Below are 25,395 nucleotides of genomic sequence, written 5' to 3' on the forward strand. Positions count from 1 at the left end.
GTCGACCGCGGATTCGTTATTGAACCTAGGATCATTGTCATTAGTTTCTCGAGTACCTAACTACCGCGGTTACTTGTCCGGTTCTATAATCATCGTATTTGCACTAGTCAATGTCTTCTCTATTGCATAACGACAACGTGTAACCCAAACGAAGATTCGTTTCACGCCCCTAACCCTAATTCTAATGTAAACCCGACATATATAATAATTCTATATTGAAAAAAATATGAAATTAACATGATATATACATCACTACATAAGTTATATATAAAATATGTATATTATACCCTTGCCTACTGACTGATATGAATTTCTTTCGGTCTCGAATGCGTTATTTCCAAAGGTTATTTCCAAAGGAAATATTGCGAAAGTAATAGATGAGGATAATATACTTACAGCTGTAGCGTTCAAAGAGAATGGGACATATAGAATAAAAAGTATATTGAAAGGGAAGAAGCGCTTAGTAAACAGCGCCGAACGTAGTGGTACGAGTAAAAAGGAAAAATGGCATAGGATGCTAGGACACGTAAATTTTAAATATTTAGAGATTTTGGGTAAAGAGCAACTAGTGACTGGCATACCGAATGAATTTGAAAAGGAACTTTTGAAATGTAGGGTGTGTATAGAAAGCAAAATGCATAACTTACCTTTCAAAAATAATCGAACTAAGGCTAGGGAAATAATGGAAATTATTCATACGGACGTATGTGGCCCCTTTAAGACTACCGGATTCAATGGAGAAAAATATTTCATTTCATTTATCGATGATTATAGTAAAATAGCTAGGATCTATTGTATAAAATCAAAAGATGAGGTCTTTGATTCTTTCGTACAGTTCGTAAATGAAGCCGAAAATTTAACGGGCAAGAGGTTAAAAATATTAAGATGCGATAATGGTAAAGAATATTTAAATAATCGAATTTATAAATTTGCTAGGGATAAAGGTATAAGAATAAATAATTGCCCAACATACGTACATGAATTAAACGGGACAGCGGAAAGGTATAATAGAACAGTGATGGACATGGCGCGTTGCTTGTTAGCGGAAGCGAAAGTACATAAAAGGTACTGGACGGAAATAGTTTGTACAGCGGTATACTTGAAAAATGGAATATTAGCGAATACTATAGAGAGAAAGACACCTTTTGAAATATTCTTCGGGAGAAAACCAAGTGTTAAAAATCTACATCTATATGGAAGTAAAGTGTTTGTAAGAAGGCCAGAACAAAAAAGAGTTTCCAAATGGGACAAGAAGGCAGATATGGGAATTCTATTAGGATATAGTGAAGTAGGATACAGAGTCTTATTAGGTGGGAAAATAACAATAGCTAGACATGTGGAGGTCATAGAGGCAGACACTAAATGTATCGGTTTTGAGGAAAATTCATCAGAGGCAGATAGAAATGATAGCGAAGATAACTATTCATTGGTTGGTATGGATAAGGAAGAGTTAGAAGGTAGGAAAGATGAAAATAATAGTAGTATTGAAAGCTCAAACACTCCTAGGAGATCTACACGTATTAAGAAAACTCCAGTAAGGTATCCAGAAAAGGAAAATATTTGCGAGATGCATGCAAATTATTGTAAAGTAGATATCCCTCGTACATTTGAGGAGGCGATTTGTTGCGAAAATAATGAAGTTTGGAAACAGGCTATGGATAAGGAAATAGAATGTCTCTATAAGAATAAAACTTGGAAATTGGTAGAAAGGGTAAAAGGCAAAGTAGTATTAGATGTAAAATGGGTTTACACGAAAAAATCAGAGGACAGGTATAAGGCTAGATTAGTGGTAAGGGGATTTCAACAAAGAAACGTAGCCGATGACATATATTCTCCAGTGGCGAGTAATCAGACCTTTAAAATATTGCTATTATATTGTTGTCAAAATGGATTAATAATTGAGCAAATGGATGTAGAAGCTGCCTTTTTAAATGGTGAAGTAACCTCGGAGGTATATGTAAATCAACCAAAGGGATATGCGGACGGAACGAATAGAGTTTGTAAATTATCGAAAGCGCTTTATGGGTTAAAAGTATGGGTTAAGTAAGTATAATGGGTTTTGATAAGTATGTGACGAGATTAGGTTTTAAGAAGAACAATATAGAGCTGTGCCTATATACTTATGGAAAGGGAGAAAATGTTGTTTATTTGTTAATATACGTAGACAATTTGTTGATTTGTAGTAAAAACAAAGGGAAGATACAAAGTGTAAAAAAATTATTAACTGATAAATTTGAAATGAAAGATTTAGGTAAAGTAAAAGAATATCTTGGAATAAATATAGAGTATGATTATTTAAAAAATGAAATGAGATTAAGCCAAAAGAAATACATAGAATCATTAGCAAACAAATATAAATTACATAATAGCAAATTGTACTGTACACCTATGGAGACCAACTTAAAAATTGAAAAAGCTGAGATAAATAGAGAGGACATTGGATACAAGAATTTAATTGGCGCATTGCTGTATATTAGTGTAAATACCAGACCCGATATAAGTTATAGTGTGAATTATCTGAGTAGATTTCAAGATTGTTGTAACGAGACACATTTTAAATATGCCTTGCGAATATTGAAATATTTGTACCGGACTAGAGATTTAGGGCTACATTATAAAAGAAATGAAAAGTGCGAAACGATAGATTGTTATGTGGACGCTGATTGGGCAGGAGATCATATAAATAGGAAATCGACTTCTGGGTATGTAATTAGATTGTATGGAAATGTAATTGGATGGAAGTCTAAAAGACAAAGGTGTGTGACAAAAGCCTCGACGTATGCAGAGTATGTAGCTCTATCGGAAGCGGTGAGCGAAGTAATGACTATCAGAGAACTAATGAAAATCTTCGATGTAAATGTAGACGATAACCCTGTAAGAATCTATGAGGATAACTCTGGAGTAATGAGTATAGCAAAATACGGAACTTTTACAAAAAATTCTAAACACATTGAAGTTCATTACCACTACGTTCACGAGTACGTAAAGGAAAATAAGATAAACATAATAAAAGTAAGTACAGAAGAAAACACTGCGGATATTTTTACGAAGGCACTGTGTAGAGAGAAATTTGAAAGGTTTAGGTCATGGATGAATGTAAAATAAGAGAAATGTAAATAAAGCGATAAATGTTAAATATTTTGTTAATTCGACAAGTATGTAAATAAAATTAAGTGTACAGTATAAATGTAAGGAGGCGTGTTAGGGAAGTGATACATTTACACTGTACATGAGAGTGTGTGTGTAAGGGTTAGAGGGCGTCAAGGTCTTAGTGGAGACAAAAGACTGTTGCCAGATGTTAGAAGAATCTAGGATAGTCGGTTGGCGACCAGCGTGCGTCCAAGACGTTCTTCAGAGAGTAATATAGATGTATAACTGTTGTGTGGGAAATATAGTCAATTATTTGTATTCCCAAATCCTCGAATTTTCTTAACACGAATAGATGTACCTAATAACATAAAAATGTAGTCGCTAATTCTATTGCTGCAACTTTTGTAATTTAATATCAAAGTTACCAATTCCTAAACTTTAATTATTTTTTCTTTAATAACTGACAGCGTTTTTATCACTTTCTTTTATTAAAGAATCTTATCATTTAATAATGTTTAAAAAGGAGAAAAAATAAGTATAATAATATTTTAAGTATGTGAAAAATTTATACAACGACAAACACATTACAACAAAAATGGGCGTTTCCCGTATCATAACGTATTTTATAAACCGTAAATTATAGAATTGGTTATAGTATACGTATGTACATATGTATATTCCTAAATTATTCCTAGATAGAGTCACTTTCTTCACCCCGATATTTTCAAATTCAAAGCCATAAAGGAATATATTACTTACCTTTCGGTGTCTTGCTATCAAAGTTCCATCGGGACCCCAAATAGTACAGGTATTGTACAATTTATCGCCCTCTATTTCAGGCATCGTACCACCAACTACATAGATGTTGTTTTCTTTAGCTGCGTTCGATGAAGCAACGCTCGTTTCTCCATCAGGAATACTCTCGGCGTATTTTGGAAAGTACTCTGCATTGCAATATTTCAATTAATGAAAAATAACTGTCTTTTGTTCCAACCATAAATTAAATTGAAATGTTTGTCAGTTTTTTATTTTTTAAATTATTAAAATAACTAAGTTTTATATTTCGACTTAATTAAATATGCAATTACTTAGCTAATAGTATATATAATAAATTGTTTCTACAGGTTCAAAATGAAAAATGAATATTTAGAAATATTTAATTACGACAATGCTATTTGTGTTAGCTTCAGTGGCTTGTTACTCAAAGACTTTGCTAGTACTTTTTGAAACATAAAGTTAGTTTTCAATTAACACTTATACTAGAGGCGGAATTATAAATGCAAAATAATTGATAATACTAATTTATAAGTACCTAATTATTAGTATCTTAAAAAATATATTTATACAAAAATCACGATAATCATGAAAATGGGGATATCCTATATTCTCGAATCAATTCACAATTTATTTTGTATATTAATTAGATTCCGCGCTCATCAGTACGTACTCACTGGCGACATCGAGAAAATGTATCGGCAATTCCTCGTACGACCAGAGGATCGGAAATATCAAAGGATATTATGGCGCAGCGCGAGTGGAGAAACAGAAACATACGAGCTTAACACCGTAATACTCTTATCATAGAAATAGAAGCAGTCCTCAATTCCCGCCCGCTAATTCCTATCTCCACCGATCCAAATGATCTCCTAGCCCTCACTCCCGGACATTTCCTCATTGGCGATTCATTAATGTGCTTACGTGATCGAGATTTCAGGGACATTCCATCGAACCGACTCTCCAAATGGCAGCATATCCAACAGCTTAAACAACGTTTTTGGAACCGCTGGCATAAGGAGTATTTGAACGAGCTAACCAACCGCAATAAATGGAGCAAGGGTGGACACAGCATCCAAAAGGGCACAATCGTCATCCTCAGAGAGGACAACGTTCCCTCCATGCATTGGCCTCTGGGCCGAGTTATCAAGGTTCATCCAGGCGCCGATGGTGTCATCCGGACAGCTACAGTTCAGACGGCAAAGAGCATTTTGGATCGGGGCGTCAAAAGGCTTGTCCCACTGCCAATTCAACCCGATCTCGAGAAACCCGAACAATTAGCCACCGAGACGAAATAAGATGGGAACTTCAACCACACCTCGCTAGTTTGATCGGTACCCCCTCAACGGGGGGAGAATGTTACGCCATGCGGCTTACCATAGGTCATATTCTTAACTATCGATCGCGGCACTATAATGTCGCAGACGGATCGTCGCGTCTGCCCGGCAAACGAACATTGTAGTGGCAAGCGCATGGTTCATTAAGCAGGGCGACTTCCAGAAACGTCGACTCGTGGCCCGTCTTTTACCTCGCAGTAAAAGAATGTGGCGTGATCCGAACGTAGTGGGGGTCGCCTTCCAGAAAAAACGAAAAAAATCGAAAGGCGTTCAGAACTTTTCGAGAAGTCGAACCGTCAACACATGTGGTATGTCGCGCATTACTTATCAACCAAAACGCAGTTACATTTTTTTTGTTCCATTTATATCTTTCTAGTTAATAAGTTGTTGAAATAAACATTAATTTATTTGTGTTAATTCTGTGGAATTTCATTGAACTGCCCTTATTATCATAATCGAAATAAGGGGATCGATCAGTTCGTGGCGTCGATTATTTAATCGTAACGGGAACTTACAACTCTCGTTGACGTGCTATCTCGCGATCGCGTCTCTCCGCGAACGGTCGAAACAAAATGATTCACTAAAAACTGTCCTGAATTCCTAAGAATTTATTTACCGCAAAACTGACAAAGTGTTTATTTAAAAAATGAGGTTGAAGGTAGTCCTTTTCTTTCATTTCATTCATTTTCATTTTCTTTCTTAAGTATGTCTAACACAATATCTAATCAATTAAAATTTTATATTTTCACGTGAAAAGTTTCTTTAGATAATTATTATCAACATGATGACTAACTCTTACGGATTAATACGTGTCTGTAGGGCAATCCGGTGGACTTGATCGGCTTTTTACTTCGAAAGTTGAGTAATCGGTGTCGCTTTCTTACGCATCTTTGAACTGTATAAATGTTTTAAAATTGTTTGATCCAGAATGTACCACACCGGACAATCAAGAAGGCAGGTGCCTTGACTACAGAAAATGTAAACCTCTGCAAGAAATATGGCAGATACAGTACCGTACAGCCACCGATTTTTATAGACGATCAGTGTGCAGATACCAGGGCAATGTTACTATCGTTTGCTGTCCGAACGATCCAAACAAAGAGAAGAGAGAAATTTTAATAAAAACTGTGTATAAGTATAAGGCTTTGCGACCACCATACTGTGGTTTTAGCAACGTCTCTCATACCAGGGTGGTCGATGGTAAACCAGCTGAACTTGGTACGTTTTATGTCTTTCTTTCCGATTAATAATAAGCCATTTACTGCAAAGAATGAACTTTAAAGGCATTAAACAGCACATCAATGTACATTTCAATTAGACTAAATAATAATGCTATGATTTTATCGGTAGTAACTTTACTTATTAACTTGAATTATTTCTTTCTTTTACTTCACGTTAGGAAGAGTATCTTTTTGCTTGAAATAAAAAATTGATATAGGAGTAATAATATGGATAGAGATCAAAAACTGTTAGGGCAGAAATTACACGTTTGAACTTTATAGTTCAGTATACTTCAAATAGAAATTATATAGAATTATTTAATAATTTGTATTCCACTGGAATAAAAATTTAATTTCTGTCTTTATCAAATCTCTATTTGAGAGTATTTGTACGTATGTACTTATCGTCTGCTGTATGATCGAATATCGAATAGGTAATAATCGTTGTTACTCATTATGTGAGAAAAAATTATGTATATTCACAACTATGACTATTGCATTTTAGGCGCTTGGCCATGGATCGCTGCATTAGGTTTTCGTAATCCCCGAAACCCAGACAAACCACTATGGAAGTGCGGAGGTTCCCTGATATCGGCTAGGCATGTTTTGACCGCAGCACATTGTGCACATATGGATGGAATAGAAAACATACACAATCATAATATATATATATATATATATGCTATTGAGTATTACTGAAGTATCATATCCTGAAATTTCTTACTGTACACATATATTGTGTCATAAAACGTGTACAATTCTTTCTCGTACTTTTGGTCATTCGTTTCCTGCATTTTCATTTATTCTTTTATTTTTCAGGGTACGTATATCCCATTTGTACGAAAGAGCCCCTACGAAAGAGCAACTTCGTCGGCTATAACCCCCTTGTTGCTGGATGGGGAGCATTAAGATATAGTAAGTGATATCAATTTTATAATAAAATTAAACAGTTCCAGTCTTAAATATCTTTCTTATTTTCTTCGTAGGACGACCACGACGTAATGCATTAATGGAAGTACAAATGCCAGTGATTAAGAACGCCGAATGCAAAATAGCTTATTCCAAATTTCCTAATGCACCTGATATCACTGATGGTATAATATGCGCCGAACATGCTCAGGGTCGAGAGGATTCTTGTACGGTAATTAAGTTACAGAGTTACTACAAACTATACGGTATCTGAAGACACGTTAATTCGAATTAACATCAAATCGACGTCTTAAACATTAGAAATAATAGATAAACACAATTTAATAATCTTGCCCACTTCTCACACCTCATTGTGGTATTTAATCTAATTTCCTTCTAATCTTAGTTTTGCTCAAAATACATATAACATGTACATTATAAATTGGAGTATTTCAATACACAAATCAGTAGAAGATTATTACTGTATATAAGTATAATTTCAATACAATTCGATCGATATATTTCAGTATCTTTGATTAAAAATTTAACGATCCTTTCAGGCTGACCGCGGCGGACCACTGCTGATACAACATGAATGAACCTCGTATTTAATAGGTATTGTGTCTTATGCTTATAAGTGCGGCACAGCTGGGTATCCCAGCGTTTACACTAGGGTCACATCGTACCTTGACTTCATTCTCCAAGCGATGCAATAATATGATATTACTGTTCCATAAATATCATTGTGTAAAAAACGTAAAGTTGGATTTTCTTATTGTGGAGATAAGAAACAGCTCAAACTTACATTGTTTTGTACGTTACAAATTATAGGCTTAAAATGTACGAAATGTAACTTTGAAACGACACTAATTTTTTACGCACGATAAACCTCCACGACTTAGGTATGTAAAGATGATAAACGTATATTAATTCTATTAATTTGGTAATAATAAACCAACTTTCTGAGAAGTTCTGTAAATTTCGTTTCTGTTGTATCAAGAAAATAATGGAATATTCCACTTAGATCGTATACTTCTTATATGTACATACAAAATTTTCCGGCTAATCTAAAACACTTCATAAGATAGAGAGCTTCTGGAAATTCGGACACAGAGAGTGCATAAAATACAAGATAAGTCTCGTGTCTTTCAAAATTATTTTTTATTCGCTAAAAATGTCCTGTGTACTCATGCAATCACATGCAACCTCGATACTTCACTTATTTTTTATCACTTACCAATTCAATACACTGTTTCTGCATTTTTGACTATATGTAAGAGAAATTTCCATTCAGCGAAAGGTATACTTACAGATTACAAATTCCTATACGACTCTCAGTAAAAATTTATCCGCACTCCAGATAGTTAAAACTTCTGTCGACCATATTGATCCATCTGCACTCTTCGTATGACGTCAATATCTGTTCAGTGCTGCTGTGTAGGTTTCATTGTGTTACGTCAATTCGTTTGTGACCGTTGCGCGAGTAATTGCGCTTTGCAATGGTGATTTGCAGGAAAACAGTGCAGGATGCTGTGATTCGTTTCTTGTGGTCGGAGGCTATGTTTGATGCCTATATTTATCAAAGATTTAATGCACATTATGGAGAAAGTGTTTTGTCACGAAGTGTGTTTGAATGGGCACAAAAGTTCAAAGAAGATCGCACAAGTGTTATGAAAAAACAGCTGGACGCCCGTCCACATCCACGATGACAACATTGAACGTGCTAATGAACTTATGCTCTATGGAATAGACGAGTGACACTGGATAATGTGGCAAATCATTTGCAAATCAGCCACGGCTCTGCTTATGCAATAGTGCACGACAGATTTGGGTTTTAAAAAGTTTGTGCGAGATGGATGCCGAAAAAGCTGATGAAAAGATGAAGACGACGATGCATTCGTGGTTCGCAGCTTAGCCCAAAACATTTTTTAATGAGAAAATACGAAGGTCCTTTGGCAAATGGACAAAGTGTATACAGAAATTGAGTGATTATGTCAAAAAATGATGTATGTCGTTTTTGACAATTGCTTAAAATAAATTCTACACCGACAGAGCGGGTAACTTTTTACTCACCCTCGTAAGACACTTAAATTTCCAATCTATTATGATGAATAAAAGAGCTTATACTATTAAATCTAATTGTATTTTGTTGCATGAGAATACACGTGTATGTGATGTACATTACCTTTATATCCCCTTGAACGCTTCAATATTGCGCATATATACTATATTTTGTACAGCTTCTATAAAATTTTGTATGTTTGTTTAGGCTGTTAATCTAGAGGCTGGAGTACAAAGAAGTGGCACAATGATGTGGGCTGATGACATTTATAATTATCAAGGAATCACCCCTACATTCGCTCAGGTATATATCGTTGACTATAATGTATTTAACATATATGATTGTTAGAATATTAATAATTAATTTTTAATTCTATCAGAATTTTAATGAAACTGTCCCTTGGGAAGGAAGAACTGATACCTTGATATCACGGTTTGTACATCCTATATATACAACAAATTTTAGAACATTGTATAATGAAGAATCAGATCATTTTATCATTAGTTCTATGATAATACAACTTTTTCATGAATTCTTTTATTATAAAAATATTACTTCTAAAATCCCCGCTTTAAGGGACCAAATCACGTGGCTAAAATTTTTAATCTTTTTGATAGATAGTCGCTGTTGATACTTAACCGAGTATGGTCATATAGTCGGTTAAATAAAATTTCCATCCTTTCAAATATATATTATATTCGTCACTGGTAAATATTATCTGTGTCGGCATAGTGAATAAATATATTGACGTTCCGTGTTTTAATTAGCAGAATCGTAATCAATACGTGTTTTCTATGTGTATAGAGTGTTAAAAACTTACTTGTTATAGCCGTGGGAGATGGTGATCTGTTAGAAAAAATGGATTACAAAATTGATCTGGAGTATAATTTTCAAGGACAACAGTTTTTATTGCGTCATAAAGTTCTCATGACGAGGAAACAGAAGTGTTATAGTCCTTACACGGATATAACATGTTCTTTTGGAAAAAGCTGTTTAAAATTTCATTAACCTTTACTCTGTATTTATTATGTTGTTGAAAGTATGTTTCAAATAACAGTTAATATAAGCATCAAAATAAATAAACAACAATTAATTAGATAATATCGTAATAATATAATATAATGGGTGTAATAATAAATAATAAAGCTTAGAAAATGTGCTCTTGATGAAGCCGGTGAAAATTATCCTTTGTTCCGTGGTATATATAGGGTAAAACGAATGGTAGACCGCAGCATAGTGGTTTCCAACGATCCACACTTGTTCTAATTCCTCACTCAACGTCTTTCGTGTCCATTGACGTAGAAAAAAGTAAGTTATTGTAATATCGGAATATATTAAAGGTGTAATTTTGTCCGATTAATTATAATTTATTAATAATGAATTGAAAATACAGATATTAGTTAGACAGAGAAACGATGTTTGATTAACAGGAAAACTAAATGCAACGCTCGTATTTACATCAAATAACTTGACAACTATTTGGTAACTCTCTCTCTCTCTCTCACTAGCAACTCTAACACTCGACAACACTCGCAACTCAATTCTAACGACTCTATGCTTCGACGTCTCGATCATCTCTGAACCTCGCCAATGCATTCCTGCTCGGTCCTGCACACACACACACACACACACACACTTCGGCTCACATACTCTGGCCTCTCGATTGCCACTCCTTGAAATATGAAACCGTACTTCTGTTTTGACGCTACTTATCTTTTCTCGCGTCACTGTTACTAGGCGCTCTTGGATGTAAACAAACCACAAAAAGACGGCGTACACGGTGTTTTCTAATTTCAGCCGATCTCCAATCAAAGCTATTCTACGATATTATATTATCGTATAATAATAAGCTTTTAATCGTTTAATAATAACTCGTCAAGTAGAAATTCCACACGAAGCATTGTGAAGAATAATACTTGAAGAAGATCTATGTTCTTACGAGATTGGCTGTGTGCAAGAACTTTGTTGGATAGATTGTATCGTTTGACGAAAATTTTATTGTTGAAAGTTAAGAAAGTTGGAAAGAAAACCCACGCTGTCTCGAAGATATCTTGTTTTTCAGATGCTATAAATTGACAAATAACTAGATATTAGTATTGACATTATTTGATGTCATATCTGACCTTAAAGTATAAATAAAATCAATCTAGGAATTAATGAAATTTCAAACATTTTTTCTAAGAAAACAGAAGTTTTGTTCCTCCTAATGAGTATCACATGATGCAATAGAAAAATAATTTGACATTGAAAATCGTGTCAAGATCAATTTCGAAGCTATAAAATCGTCTTAAAAAAACGCCGTGATAAAAAATTTTTTGACACCTTGTACAAAGGTGTATATCAACGTAAGTGTACCTGTATGTCTATATTCGAGGTTATTTATCTATTCAAGATAGCAAAGTAAAAATACTATATAGAGGATTTAATTAATGTGTATATCAACGTATGTATCACTATATATAATACAATAATATTCTCGATATACGTACACGCGTCATAGAAGGTCGTTCGGGGAAAAATGTTCATGACACCGATACAAAAGTACCATATGGAGGATTTAATTAATGTGTGGATCAACGTATATATCATTATATGTAATTATATCATTATTATCAATATTATATATAATTATTATATTGTTATTATCATTATATGTAATTATATCATTATATGTGCATTTGGCAAATATTATTTGACATCTGGAAGCGACATGTTATTTATCTATTCAAGATAGCAAAGTAGAAATAGCATATAGAGGATTTAATTAATGTGTGGATCAACGTATGTATCACTATATGTAACAATAATATTGACTGTATATGTACGTGTGTAATAAAAGATTTCCGGTTTACAATGTTTACGATACTGATATAAAAATACCATATAGAGGATTTAATTAACGTGTATATCTACGTATATATCATTATATGTAACAGTAACATTATGTGCATATGCGTATAATATTGGTTAAATGCGTTAAAGTGAAATGTTATTTACCTATTCAAGATAGCAAAGTAAACATACCATATAGAGGATTTACTATTGTTAACACTCGGTATTCTCGTATTCAAAGTATTTAACCAAATAATTTGGGAATCCAGCGGACGAGCTTGTATTTAATATGATTATATTTAATATAACAACTTTACTCAATATACGCGTAGGATTTTAAATGTCATGAGGGTTGCAGTGGACTCAATTTTAATGTACCACACTTATACGTTAAACGTTTTGCTCATTGGTGACCTTATCTTAATCTTTTTCTTCTGCTATGCGAGTGACACAGTAAGTTTGATAGTAATCGGAACACGCGATTTCTTTAAAACACAATCTTGTTTTCCGCCCGACGAACACGATACGAGACGAGAGAATGATTTATGAACACGATTTTCGAGTGATTCTTTTCGACAACTATTAAGCTTCATTTATAGCAATAGTCACTACCATAATCATGGTCAATCGTGGATGACGCAGTTACGCATTAATTCACTTTAACAATCCTGAATAATGGTTAATATCATACTGTAAATGTATACGTTAAAATTATGCTAATGACAGTTGCCTCGTACAATTTGTTCATTTACTTTGCAACAAAAAGAACGCATCTGCAAGCGTGTTAATCGGATAACGACGAACTTCATTTCGCAAACACCGACACGTGCAACATTTTGAAGTTACGTCGACGCGAGAGTAATTGGTTCCCTTAAATTACTCAATTTCCATTTCTTTCGCCATGTATATTCGAGTATTGCATTTGAATTGCAGAGCAGTCGAAAGTAGAGGAGCACCTCGCCGATATATCGACAGGAACATGAATTTTTTTTCATAGGGTGAATATTTTTTCCATTGAATTATTAAACCGAGTCGAATTTTCAAACTCAACCACTTAATTTAATCGTTTTACATAAAACATTTCAATCTTTTTTCTTCTAAATACTTTACCTATATTTCATCTGGCTGAATATTCCATATTTTTAAAGCTTGTTGATAATTACAAATACGTAATTATCATTCTGAAGCTAGAAATTTGAAATAAAATTGCTCTGCGCGAAAGGAAATAATTCAACGTTTTATATATAGCTGTTAAAATGATATAATAAGTTTCAGTAAAATAGCTTCACTAAAATTTGTGGTTTTTTTCCTTTTCTATTTTTTTTCTTTTTTTTTTTGGTTTTATGTGTTCAAGGGCGAACGTTCCCTCTCATTTCTTGTATTTTTATGAGGAATTTAGCCTTTTTACACCACGAGAGCCTCAACGTTTTCATTTTCACGCCTACGCTACGCTCGTTAAACACGTTCTAATGAGACCATGTGCTGACATTGCGAGTTTTATTATTTTCGCACAATAATTTATCATTTTAGATTTCAAATATTACATTCATACATTTTTCGTTGTAAATTTCTTTCTCTATTTAAACAATTTACCATTGTTGCTACAATAAATCAATTAATTAAATTAATTGATCAGTTTAAACTTAAAATATCATTTCATAAGTTTTCGTCACTTGAATCTAAAAACAACAGAAAACGGTATACCCGCATCATACATAGAAAGGAGATTAAAACGCTAGAGTGATCATATTCAACGATCACAAAACGATAATAGGACATTGTGTTTCTTCTGAGGGGCATGAAATTGTCAGGAGATTATGCCATAAATGAAATTGGAAGCTGGCTGGTCAAAGGGATTAAACTCGGTTAAACTCAATTGTGCTATATTGCACAAAGACTTGAGAACTGCTGCCAAATATCTACTAGCTTAAAGGTGTGCTGATTACACCTTACAAATTGTAATTATATTTCAAATACAATCTCCTAAGTAATAAGTAAATTAAATTAATACTTTACCTAGAATCTGTGATACATTAATATAACAAAAATACATTTCTTAAATTATTCATTAATTTGCAATGTAATTAGAATATTATCTTTATTTTCTGGTGTCTTTATTATTCTTAAAAGATACGCTGCTTGTTTGCAAATTTAACACTACGTATGCTATTAATAAATCATTTTATATTTAATTTTGCAACCTTCAATCATTGTTAAAATTGATTGATAATACTGTTGGTTAATAGAAATTTGAAAATGCTCTCGTTTCCACTCGATTAAAAGGTAATTGCACAAACTGTCACAGTGTTGACTACAAATCACGTGTGTCGTTCTATTAAATTTATACACAATAGTATTTATTCTCGTTTTAATTTAAAATGAAATATGTTATTGTATGAATAGCAGAATGTTCAAATAATTGAAGCAACTTTTTGTCCTCTAATTAATGATTCTCATTTAAAAAAATTTAAGAATTTTAATCAAGAAGATTTTGAAGTCTCGATCTAAAATGACCAAGGATTGAAACAGAGAATATTTTGATGCCAACAAATACATATTCTTCAGATATGAAACAAATGTGATAATAAAAATCGATGTACATGAATGAATGTTGAAATATTGGAAAATTGTATAATTATATCCATTCTCTGTTGCGTTTAGATGTTTCAATTAATGTTTCATCAGAATTTTTATCGAATATTTTAGAGGTACTGGCTGTAAGGTTTTTTTTTAAATTAAAATTAAAATTAAATGTAAGAACAGATTCAAAGTATAACATTTAAAAATTTGTGGTTATAAAATTTACTTGTATGTCATAATTATGTAAGTGAATTAATCTCATAATTAATTAAATGAATTTATTCTATGTGAGTAAATTATATTTATCTATAATAAGTCTTAACTTATTATTAATAATCAGCTAACACTGCATAATACTAAGTAAAGTAACTGAAAATTCTCGACGTGAGAATTAATTATAATTTCAACAAGAAAATAAAAAGAAAAGAAAAGAAAAGAAAAAAAAATTCTATGTAAGTGATTGTTCTATGTAAGTAATTCTATGTAAGTAATTCTATGTAAGTGATTTGGGGCTCGGCCAGTACCTTGCCCTTCTTTGGGATATTCCGAATTATCTGTCCTCTCCGAGCTGCAAATCTGATATCTCAGATGTTAGGGAAACCCCCTGGCCGGTAAGGCACGATAGACAGATGAGACTAAACGGCTGGTGGAGAGGGCAATCATCAACAGAGGGTCACACCGTGCGGATACAATACTGGGGTCTCAATAAAATCTTACAACCGTGGTGTTCAGAACATCAAACTCTGTTTGTATACACCCGGTGCACATAAAGTGTCAAATTACACTAACACTGGATTTATTGAACCTCTTTCACCTTGACCAGTGGCTCTTTAGTTTATGATTTGCAACAGAATCCCTGCATCAACGCAGGTTCACGAAACATACAACTTCACGCACCAAATATCGATTACAGTCAATCGACACTAACAATCAATAATTTGTCTGCGAGATGCTCCTCTGGAAGTTTTAACTATATATATTCCGGTTTTAACTATATATATTTAACTATATATATTAACTATATATTTTCCCTAGGAACAGTAAGATTTTAACGATACAACTTTATCAAGAGATCTTAATGTCATAAACGGTATCGAAACTTCGTAATTAATATTGTTAAGGAAGAAAATATTGGTAATCTCCTCGAACGACGAGCGCTTGATATTCACAATTAGAACTCGATACCTTAGCTTCTTATAATATCCTAATAAAATGTTATTTATCGATTACAATTGTCCTGTCGTATTTTATTGTGTTTGCTTTATAAATGTGAACCTTATTCAAAAAGAGTTCATCGATATAACGGTATTGAAGAGAACTACTCGAGAAACTATATCTAGCGCTTGGATGGAGGGATTGCTTGCTTCTTACAATCGAATAATTGGAGTGTAACTAGAAACACGAACGGTAGTTTAGCAATGGAGAAGAACTTTAGAACGACAGCAATTTTCTTCTTGTTTCTTTGAGAAAGGCACCGTTCATTTTATATTTGACGAGAATGGGGTTGTTGGACGAATTTGATTAAAAAGGAAAGATCTTTAACAAATATTCTTCCCATTGATACATTCCTATATTTTTGATTTAATTATTTGAAAATGCAATTTTGCATATACCTATGTGCAATTATATACTACAATCGCAGGCGTTTCTTTAAAATGATGTACTATTGAAACAAGGCAAAATATCGTCAAATTCTTCTAGATTCAATTTCTCAAAAGAATGGCTCTATTGATTAACCAAACATAGTTCCCATAAGCATATACGTACTTCTCAGAAAAGATAGTTATATCTAGATCAATATTACTCCCCACAGTGACCTATATGTCAAAGAAAAAAAAGACACATCAAGTATTAAATCATACTACTATTACGTCCACTATCTCTACAAATCCTCCACTCTTGGAAAAGTCTATCTTATTCAAACGTAACGTAACTCAAATTAAATCTTTTCCATCATCATAAATACGAAACATTTATAAAATTATCATCTTCGATTATTTACTCAACATCTAGCTAACAAAATCTTCTCCATCGCCGTACCCCTTAATCCTGACCGCGTACAATTAACGTATGAATAGTTAATTTATTGAAATTTAAACGACCATTTTACGCTACTTGTACTCGAATGATTTTAGGATCTTGCTGTATCTCTTGCACAGTGTTATACTGACAGGCGAGAAACATAGAAACGTAACTTCCGATCCATTGATTTACCCTAAACAGACGATGATAGGTTATACGGTGGACGCAATACAGAAGCGTTTCCGATGCAATTCGAAGGTGCGTTGTTACAATGGAGTTCATCGATCCATAATGACTATTTCCCCGTCAGCTACAGCCTGTAATAACGGAATAGCCAATAAAGTATATCCTGTCGATTTAATCGTTACCCCCACGGTGCACCGCGCGCACGGAGATCGGATAGGTGATTTTCACGTGATGTTTCGCAAATCGTGAGGCGCTCGCGTGATTCGCGCGTTTTAAGCGTTCCCGCTCTTCCCGTCCGATAGAAAGAGAAAGGGAAGAGGGGGTGGAAGGAAGAGGGAAGATACGTGATGCGGGTTCAACCTGCCGCGGGAACCTTTAAAGAAGGTCGGTGCAACGGGAGAGATGTAATTTTAATAAATTGGAGAACAAGTCATTGTAAAAGATGGATATTCAGATGTTGGAGATGCAGCAGATTTACGACTCGCTGGAATTAAGTTAGTTAAGGTGTTGAAAACCTAACGTCTTTTCAAAGGCGTTTGCCGCGTTTCTTTTCAAATCAAAATACATACACACGATACGTACAATGTATGCGCCTAAAGTTTTAAAGTTAATTTCTATTCAAGGAATGGACTGTTTTATTATAGGTTTAGGAAATTGAAAAGAAGCAATTGCTTGTTTCTAAGAAGGAATCGCGAGAAGTACAGTTAGAAACTGTATTGTGAATCACTTTGCCTGGTTTCCGTAACGAGGAAGTGAAAAAAAAACGCAGATAAGTCAGCTTTTACCGCAGCTAAATGGGAGATACGCAGGTACGAGTCGTTACAGTTTTGTCGTTGCAACGATTCCCGCTGCGTAATTTGATAATGAACAGTTGAAAAATATCAGCGTTGTGTCCGTACTCTTTAATATCCCATTATATGGAAGTTAACGACCGGAAAATACACCGCTCGACTACTTGAAGGAAGTAGCTCATGAGCAAGTCTTTTGTATCCTCGCAATGGTATAATTCCTGTAACATCTCGTTCTTGGAGGATTTATTTCGTTGATTTGTACTTGTTTATTGCTTTTGTGTTTTCATGAATGGAGCATGTCGCATGCGAATCGTAATATGGTTTTAATGGCGTTTCGACTTCAATGATATCAGCGGCTGATTGCGCTTCCCGTAAGAAGCTTCCAATCATTATGTATTTTAGGAACAACAAATAAGGATATTTAGAGAACGAATTAATTATTCAATTGTTCGCGCAAGATATACCTGTCTCTTTTTCGAAAGTTATAAATGCTGTTTTCAAAGAGTTCCTTAGCTCACCATAAACCAGATAAGAATCTTTGGTTCCGTCTAGAAAAAGAAACCTTCAGATCAAACCGAAAGGGGTTCGGATTATATTTTCTAATCGTATTTGTATATTTCTTTTTACGGTCAGCTTGTCATCCACGTACAATCGAACAGAGAGTCCATTAATTATTTCCCTTCGACTTGTTTCAGGGGGAGCATCTCGGAAGCCATGCCGGCTGACGAGTTCGCTGGAAATCGAAACAGAAGCAAACCAAGACTGCAACCACCTTAACGAACCGCAATTATCACTGGCAAGGTCATCGGGCAGACCGGATCTAATCATGCTCACGCCGACCATGCTTCCTGTGCACTCGTTCCTCTTTCTTAACGACGTCAACCAAAAGATCGGCTGCTAAAAAATTCGAAATCGAGTTGATTGAAAATCTCAAGGAATATTAAAAAAAAAATACGAATAAACAATTTGATATAGAAATCATCCATTTTGGGCAAAGAAAAGAAACAATCAGAAAAAGGAATAACCACAGAAGCTCTGAATTTCATTACTTCCTAATGGTACTTCCTTGGATATTTTTACATTCTGGAGGCGTGAACGAACTCTGAAAAACAGAAACGACTTCTATCGGATGATCGAAAGAACTACCTGGACACTGAGTATAATTATTCACACGTGCGGATGCCATTTCCGGCATGTTTCTCCATGAAGAAGGTCAGCTTCAGTTTTTGCCACTTGTAGATAGAAGTTGAAGTGGCGGACGTCTTAACGAGGTTGCTAGAATGTCAAAGAAATAGATGAGGGAAATATTATGAAGATATATTTATGAATATCTAATTGAGCATTTAATTAAGAATTTAATCGAAAGACCAAAATAAGTTGGTTCTTGAGACCAAGTACCTATCTAAGTATAATAGTCTTTTGTACTTACGGTTTAGTTAGAGGACTCGAGTAAAACGATTACTCGTTAAAAGGAACAATAGAATAATCATGCCTCCGCAGACGGTGGTCTCTGCTTTCATGCCTCATCGCGGAGAATCTCAGCGAAAAAAGTGTCCCGAAGCGTGAGCTGAAAGGTGGCTATGTAGGCTGCCTAGTGAATGCCGTCGCCATGGTGGAGCTGGCGTGTAGCAACTCCCTAAGTCCAGGAACCTAATCCTGCGTCAGAAAGACAAAATTCGCTACGGAGAAAAGTAAACAAAAATATACATATAGGGAAGAAGAGACAAAGATTAAAGATCGTTAAGAATTAAAGGTTATTTAATGATAAAAGGGAGAAAGAATTGTGTAAAAATTCTACTGGGAAAGAAAAGAAAGAAGAAGCCTCCAACGAGAAAGACGTGCTCAGAAGCGAGTCCCGCGTAGCGCCATGTAGAGGAGCAGGAAGAAGCGCAGTCTTCCACTTAATTTAATCGTTTTACATAAAACATTTCAATCTTTTTTCTTCTAAATACTTTACCTATATTTCATCTGGCTGAATATTCCATATTTTTAAAGCTTGTTGATAATTACAAATACGTAATTATCATTCTGAAGCTAGAAATTTGAAATAAAATTGCTCTGCGCGAAAGGAAATAATTTAACGTTTTATATATAGCTGTTAAAATGATATAATAAGTTTCAGTAAAATAGCTTCACTAAAATTTGTGGTTTTTTTCTGTTGAGGTTATTCGGTGTGTAAACAGAGAAAACACGTGGATAAATTGTAAGGTAGAAAATATATTTAAATGGAAGTGTAATAAGTAAAAATACAGTTTGAGCTATTCCAGATCCGCACGCTAACTGTGTTACCTAATAACTGAAAACCCCGAAGCCAACGTCGCCTGTCTACTGTTTATGGCCTGACTTCGTCGCAGTCTTTTGTCTACGCGCTGTCGATGGCTTCAGTGCTTGAGAAAACTAAAAAAGACCAGATGTAGAGTTTTCTTAGAAGTGGTAACCACTTCAACACCCTCCCTAAAACTCTACATCCCTACAAACAATTATCTCAAATTTACAAATTATCTCTTAATATTTTCTAACTCTTGTCGTAAATATCTGAAAATTAATTTGTCAATGCCTTCTCAAGTACATTTGCCAGCCGCCTTTCTCTTTTCCATACAAATTAATTTATTACACAAAAAAAAACTAGAAGACTAAACAGATCATGTAGAGTTTTTCCTCTTTTTTTTTTTGAGAAGTAATAATCACTTCGACACCCTGCCTAAAAACTCTACATGTTTACAAACAATTACCTCTTAATATCTTTTTTACTTTTCAAACCTAACTTTTTCCTTAAATATTCAAATCTCGGTTTTGGCAACGCCTTTGTACATATATCTGCCAATTGCTCTTCGCTTGTTACATACGTTATATCAATTTCGCCTCTATTGTATAAATCTCGCAAGAAATGATATCTTACGTCAGTATGCTTACTTCTTTGATGGAATTCTGGATTCTTAATTAATTTCACGGCACTAGTATTGTCTACACATAGCATATACTTAAGGATCTCTAGGACTTCTATCTTCTGTTCCTTCCTCAGCTTCGTGTTTTCCAATTGTTGCTGCCTCTCCATGAAACCTTGAATCGTCTTAATCGCTTTCTCGTGTTCACCTTCTAACTTCTTCAGTTTGTAACTCATCGTTTCTGCTTGTTTCTGCGTGTTACATAGTTTCAGTACCAACTGTTTTCTCGATTCTTCTTGAGCTTTCAATTCCTTTTCTTTTTCTTCCAGCTCCTTGATTAAGTCTCTAATGTCTCTGATCTCTCCGTTCAAAGTTTGCACTCGCGATTTCACTCTGGTTGACCTTTCTCGATTTGGTTCCCAATCGAGACAAGTGTTTCCTCTCTTCGTTATCCCTTGCACGCAGCTCATCTTTTGTCCCATTCTTGCTTGCAAAGGATCTTCGACTGAATTCATAGCCGACGAACTGCTCGGGGGTGATCTTTTAACATAACCGTTCTCGAACTGAGAGAGCAGGGCACGATGTTTGTTATTCAGATCTGTGAGGGCCTCGTCCCTGGCTTTTATAGACGTCCTTAATTGATCGACTTGCTTCTTCCTTTTTTCTGAAACGGCATTCAGCTCCTCGTATACCCGACATCTCTCTTCCAGCTGTGCATTTTTTTCCTTAATGATTCTTTCTTTCTCGAGTAGCTCGGGTTTACACTGCTGAACGACAGTGTCCCTTTTTAGCTGCTGTTCCTCCAGTTCCTTTACTTTCTCCCGTAGCGACTCAATATCTTGCAACCTCTCCGCATCTAAATTTTCTCTCAATCGCGTCTCAGACTCTAAACGTTCTCTAAACTCATCCCGTTCACCCTCGAGTTCTTGCGCCCAGACGCGTTCCTCGTCCAAACTGTTCGTCACCTGTTTCACCTCGGCTTCTAGAGATGCAACGAGTTCTTCCATTTGACATAATTTCTCCTCGTTCTCCAACGCCTTCTCTGGCGTGATATCGAAAGCTTCCTTATAGAAGATAGATGCATCTACTTTTTTTTCTTCGTATTCCGCTAATTCCTTCTCGAGTCTTCTGATCTTTTTTCGTTCATTTTCAAGCGACTGCTGGTACTGAGCTTGATTCCGCGAAGAAGCTTCTTTTTGTTCTTCGATTAATTCGAACGCCTTGGCCGCCTGGCTGAGAAGTTCCTGGTTGTCTTTACTGTTGCTTCTTTTGTTATTTTTAAAACAGTTTCTGCTGGTGTGGCCTTTCCTTTTGCATATAAAGCATCTAAAGCAATCCTTCTTTAGATGGCCAACTTTTCCACAGTTAAAGCAACTTGGTCCTTGTTTCTCGTATTCACGTTTACTTGACTGCTTCTGCTGTTCCCTTTTATAATTATTACCTTTTGTTACCAGTGCCACCGATGTTTCCTGGTCGTCTTTCTTCCATCTAATTTCTTCCGTCATCAGCCTGGTACTAAGCCTGTCTAAGGTCTTCTTTTCTTCTTCCACGGAATCCCACGCACTGTGAAAATGATCGAATTTGTTTGGTAACACCGATAAAATGCGTGTTATCAGCATTTTCTCGCCAATTTCACTCCCAAGGGCTTTCATCTTCGCCGCTATGAGTTCCAACTTTGATAGGTTGTAAGAGACATTTTCAGATTCTTCCCATTTAAAATCGAAGAACTGCTTCTGGACCATATTTAAATTCTCATCCGACTTCATGTCATATACTGTATTCAGCTTTTTCCACATTTCATGTGCTGTCGTGCAACATAAAAGAAGATCCAACGGTTTCTTTCCTACTGAGGTCACGATTAATTTTCTCGCTAATCGATCTGCTTTCAAAAATCTTCCACGAGCGATTTCTTTCTCCGCGCTGTTACCTGGATGACACAAATTCCCTTCACACACGTTGATCAGGTCGTCATCTTCCTCCAAAAGTGTACGCATAACAAAACGCCGCTGGAGCCAATTTTCTTCGCCGCGTAACATCTCGACCTTCGCACTTGCTGATTCCATTTTAGCACTATCCCTTATTTTACTAAGCACAACACTATAACAATTTATTCACTTCACGTTGCTACCTTGCAATTTACTGCCCTGGGCCCATAACCTGTTGAGGTTATTCGGTGTGTAAACAGAGAAAACACGTGGATAAATTGTAAGGTAGAAAATATAATTAAATGGAAGTGTAATAAGTAAAAATACAGTTTGAGCTGGTCCAGATCCGCACGCTAGCTGTGTTACCTAATAACTGAAAACCCCGAAGCCAACGTCGCCTGTCTACTGTTTATGGCCTGACTTCGTCGTAGTCTTTTGTCTACGCGCTGTCGATGGCTTCAGTGCTTGAGAAAACTAAAAAAGACCAGATGTAGAGTTTTCTTAGAATTTTCCTTTTCTATTTTTTTTTTTTTTTTTTTTTTTTGGTTTTATGTGTTCAAGGGCGAACGTTCCCTCTCATTTCTTGTAAAGGGCTGACGATTCAGTCGATGGTCCGGGTAAATTTAAATTGTAAAGGAACGCATTGCTGGTTTCAAGTAAAAGCCTGGATAAGAGCGGATATGGTATGAGAGTCTGTCGTGGAAAGGGGAACAGGCCGCTTTTATTTGTGAAGTTTGAATCTCCTCGATATTGAAGATGTTGAAGCTGTAAGTATGTATTTCATTTTAATCCATTCGAGACCGAGATTTAATTGTAAGACGATACCTAGGTGTCGGTACGATCTGAATGTTTAGTTGGAATGATTCTGTGTTTTACTCTCTCCAGGGTATCCTTTTCATACTTTGATTTTAAATCGATGACAATCTTAAATAGTATGCTTCATATTTTTAAAATATAAAATTATATACTATGTTATTCTATAATGTATTATGTACAGTTATATATATATATATATATATATATATATATATATATAATAATTCTATGTTGAAAAAAATATGAAACTAACATGATATATACATTACTACATAAGTTATATATAAAATATGTATATTATATCCTTGCCTACTGACTGATATGAATTTCTTTCGGTCTCGAATGCGTTAAAAGAGAGCGCAAAGAAGTCGAAATTACTTATTGTAATTAGTAAAACGACCTGAGAGGCAGACAGATACAAGAAAGAAGGAATATTATATTAGCGGCATTATCATGTTTTTGCTCTCTTTAAGTCTTTCATCGAGACAGACAATCTACAGGTATTAATCGACCAATTTCTCCAAGCTGATAACTTCGAATTGATGTTTATATATAAGAAGTGTTATGTGTTAATCTGTCTAAATGTTTAAAAGGTGTTATAAATTAAATGTTGTTAAACGATACGTAATTGCCTTTTGATCGTAAATTTTACTATCAAGTAAAATTTTATGGTATTTTATGGTATGGGGTCTTTTATGTATGCGTAATCATTGTGAATTATACCAATTTATGTGATCGATATTAAAGGTGTTTAAAAGCATGTATTTTTTTCTATATTATTATTCTCCTATATTATTATCCTACATTATTATAGCATTCCTATATTATTATAATATCCAATTACATGTTGATACACAAGATATACAGATTATTATTTATAACGTTTTGGTTTTCTTAATTGAGTCATTCATTTAGTACAAATGACAAGAAATTAGTAATAATTCACAAAAAAAGGATATTGTAGTAGAAATATTATAAAAAAACATTTTCTGTTTTAGTGTAGAGTTACTCCTTCTTACAGACAGTGTCGTACAAATCTGTACGTCTCTGAGAAAATGTAGGTATCCGAGCCCTTACTTCCTCAACAACTTTTAGATCTGTTAGAAAAAAGAAACATACGAAGTAATAAGTAATGCTTACTAATAAATTCAACAAATACAGAGGAAGATGGCTAAATCGATAAATTAACGAGACTAAAAATTAATTACAACATGGATCTCTCGCTTTTAATTTTAAGCTGTAAATTACCGATATCGGTGACTGCCATATTCTCTTGAGTTTCCAAATCGTAAAGAATCTTTCCCCAGAGATTGGTCAACTGTGTATGTCCCCATGCGACGTAACTTGCTTAAGGAACACGAGCCGGTGATATGCAGGCAACGTATAATTGATTATCATTCGCTCTGAAACGCTGAAGTAATGACCAGTGCAGTGGTCCAGTGGTCATATTGAATGCCGCTGGATATATCAGCATTTGGCAACCTAACCCAGAGAAGCAGGAAATATGAAGCCACCGAATACCAATTAACTTCGTAGTTGCACGGTTCACATTCCATCATTTCTGAATATGCGAGGACAGTCCTCTTATTGTGCTTTTAATTCTTTTATTTGTTTCATTTTCAGCAAATATACTGGTTTTTTAAATTAAGCTTCTTTTTATACAGAGTTACAGATTATATTAATTTTATATAGAATATATTTAAGAAAGATATTTAATTTTTTGCTAGTTAAGTATTGATCGATTAAGTTACTGTACCTTTGTTCCGATAAATGCGTGCCATTTCCTCGAATCTAATATCATAGCAAATGCCAATACCTATTTTGCAGCCCTTCACATCGAACGTCGTTAGGGAGTTACCAGGACTGAGTGAATCACTCTCTCGAAAAGTAATCTTATTAGGAATGTCGATGTCGAATAGATGTACCTAATAACATAAAAATGTGGTCGCTAATTATATTGCTGCAA

The 25,395-nt window shown here is 34.6% G+C and overlaps 1 protein-coding gene and 1 long non-coding RNA gene across 5 annotated transcripts in view; one reads left to right on the forward strand and one right to left on the reverse strand.

Annotated features, from left to right (window-relative positions):
- The first annotated feature begins 8,810 nt into the window (after positions 1 to 8,810).
- Positions 8,811 to 10,251, forward strand: LOC143303502 (uncharacterized). Its single transcript, XR_013059891.1, has 3 exons — positions 8,811 to 9,387; positions 9,600 to 9,695; positions 9,772 to 10,251. It is a non-coding gene; the product is annotated as an uncharacterized LOC143303502 (long non-coding RNA).
- A 140-nt stretch (positions 10,252 to 10,391) lies between these two features.
- Positions 10,392 to 25,395, reverse strand: part of LOC117162612 (uncharacterized) — a 57,473-nt gene continuing 42,469 nt past the window's right edge. For 3 of the 4 annotated variants that reach the window (XM_076623764.1, XM_076623765.1, XM_076623761.1), the window contains 3 exons: positions 25,186 to 25,354; positions 24,678 to 24,911; positions 24,400 to 24,526 (listed from right to left, as the gene is read on the reverse strand). The gene's annotated coding sequence lies outside the window, so the exon portion shown is untranslated. Of the gene's footprint in view, positions 11,458 to 24,399; positions 24,527 to 24,677; positions 24,912 to 25,185; positions 25,355 to 25,395 lie in introns of those variants that run through there. The other variant, XM_076623763.1, reaches the window with a different exon arrangement.

This window comes from Bombus vancouverensis, chromosome 13, assembly GCF_051014615.1.
Source record: "Bombus vancouverensis nearcticus chromosome 13, iyBomVanc1_principal, whole genome shotgun sequence".
In the NCBI taxonomy this organism is placed as follows: Eukaryota; Metazoa; Arthropoda; class Insecta; order Hymenoptera; family Apidae; genus Bombus; species Bombus vancouverensis.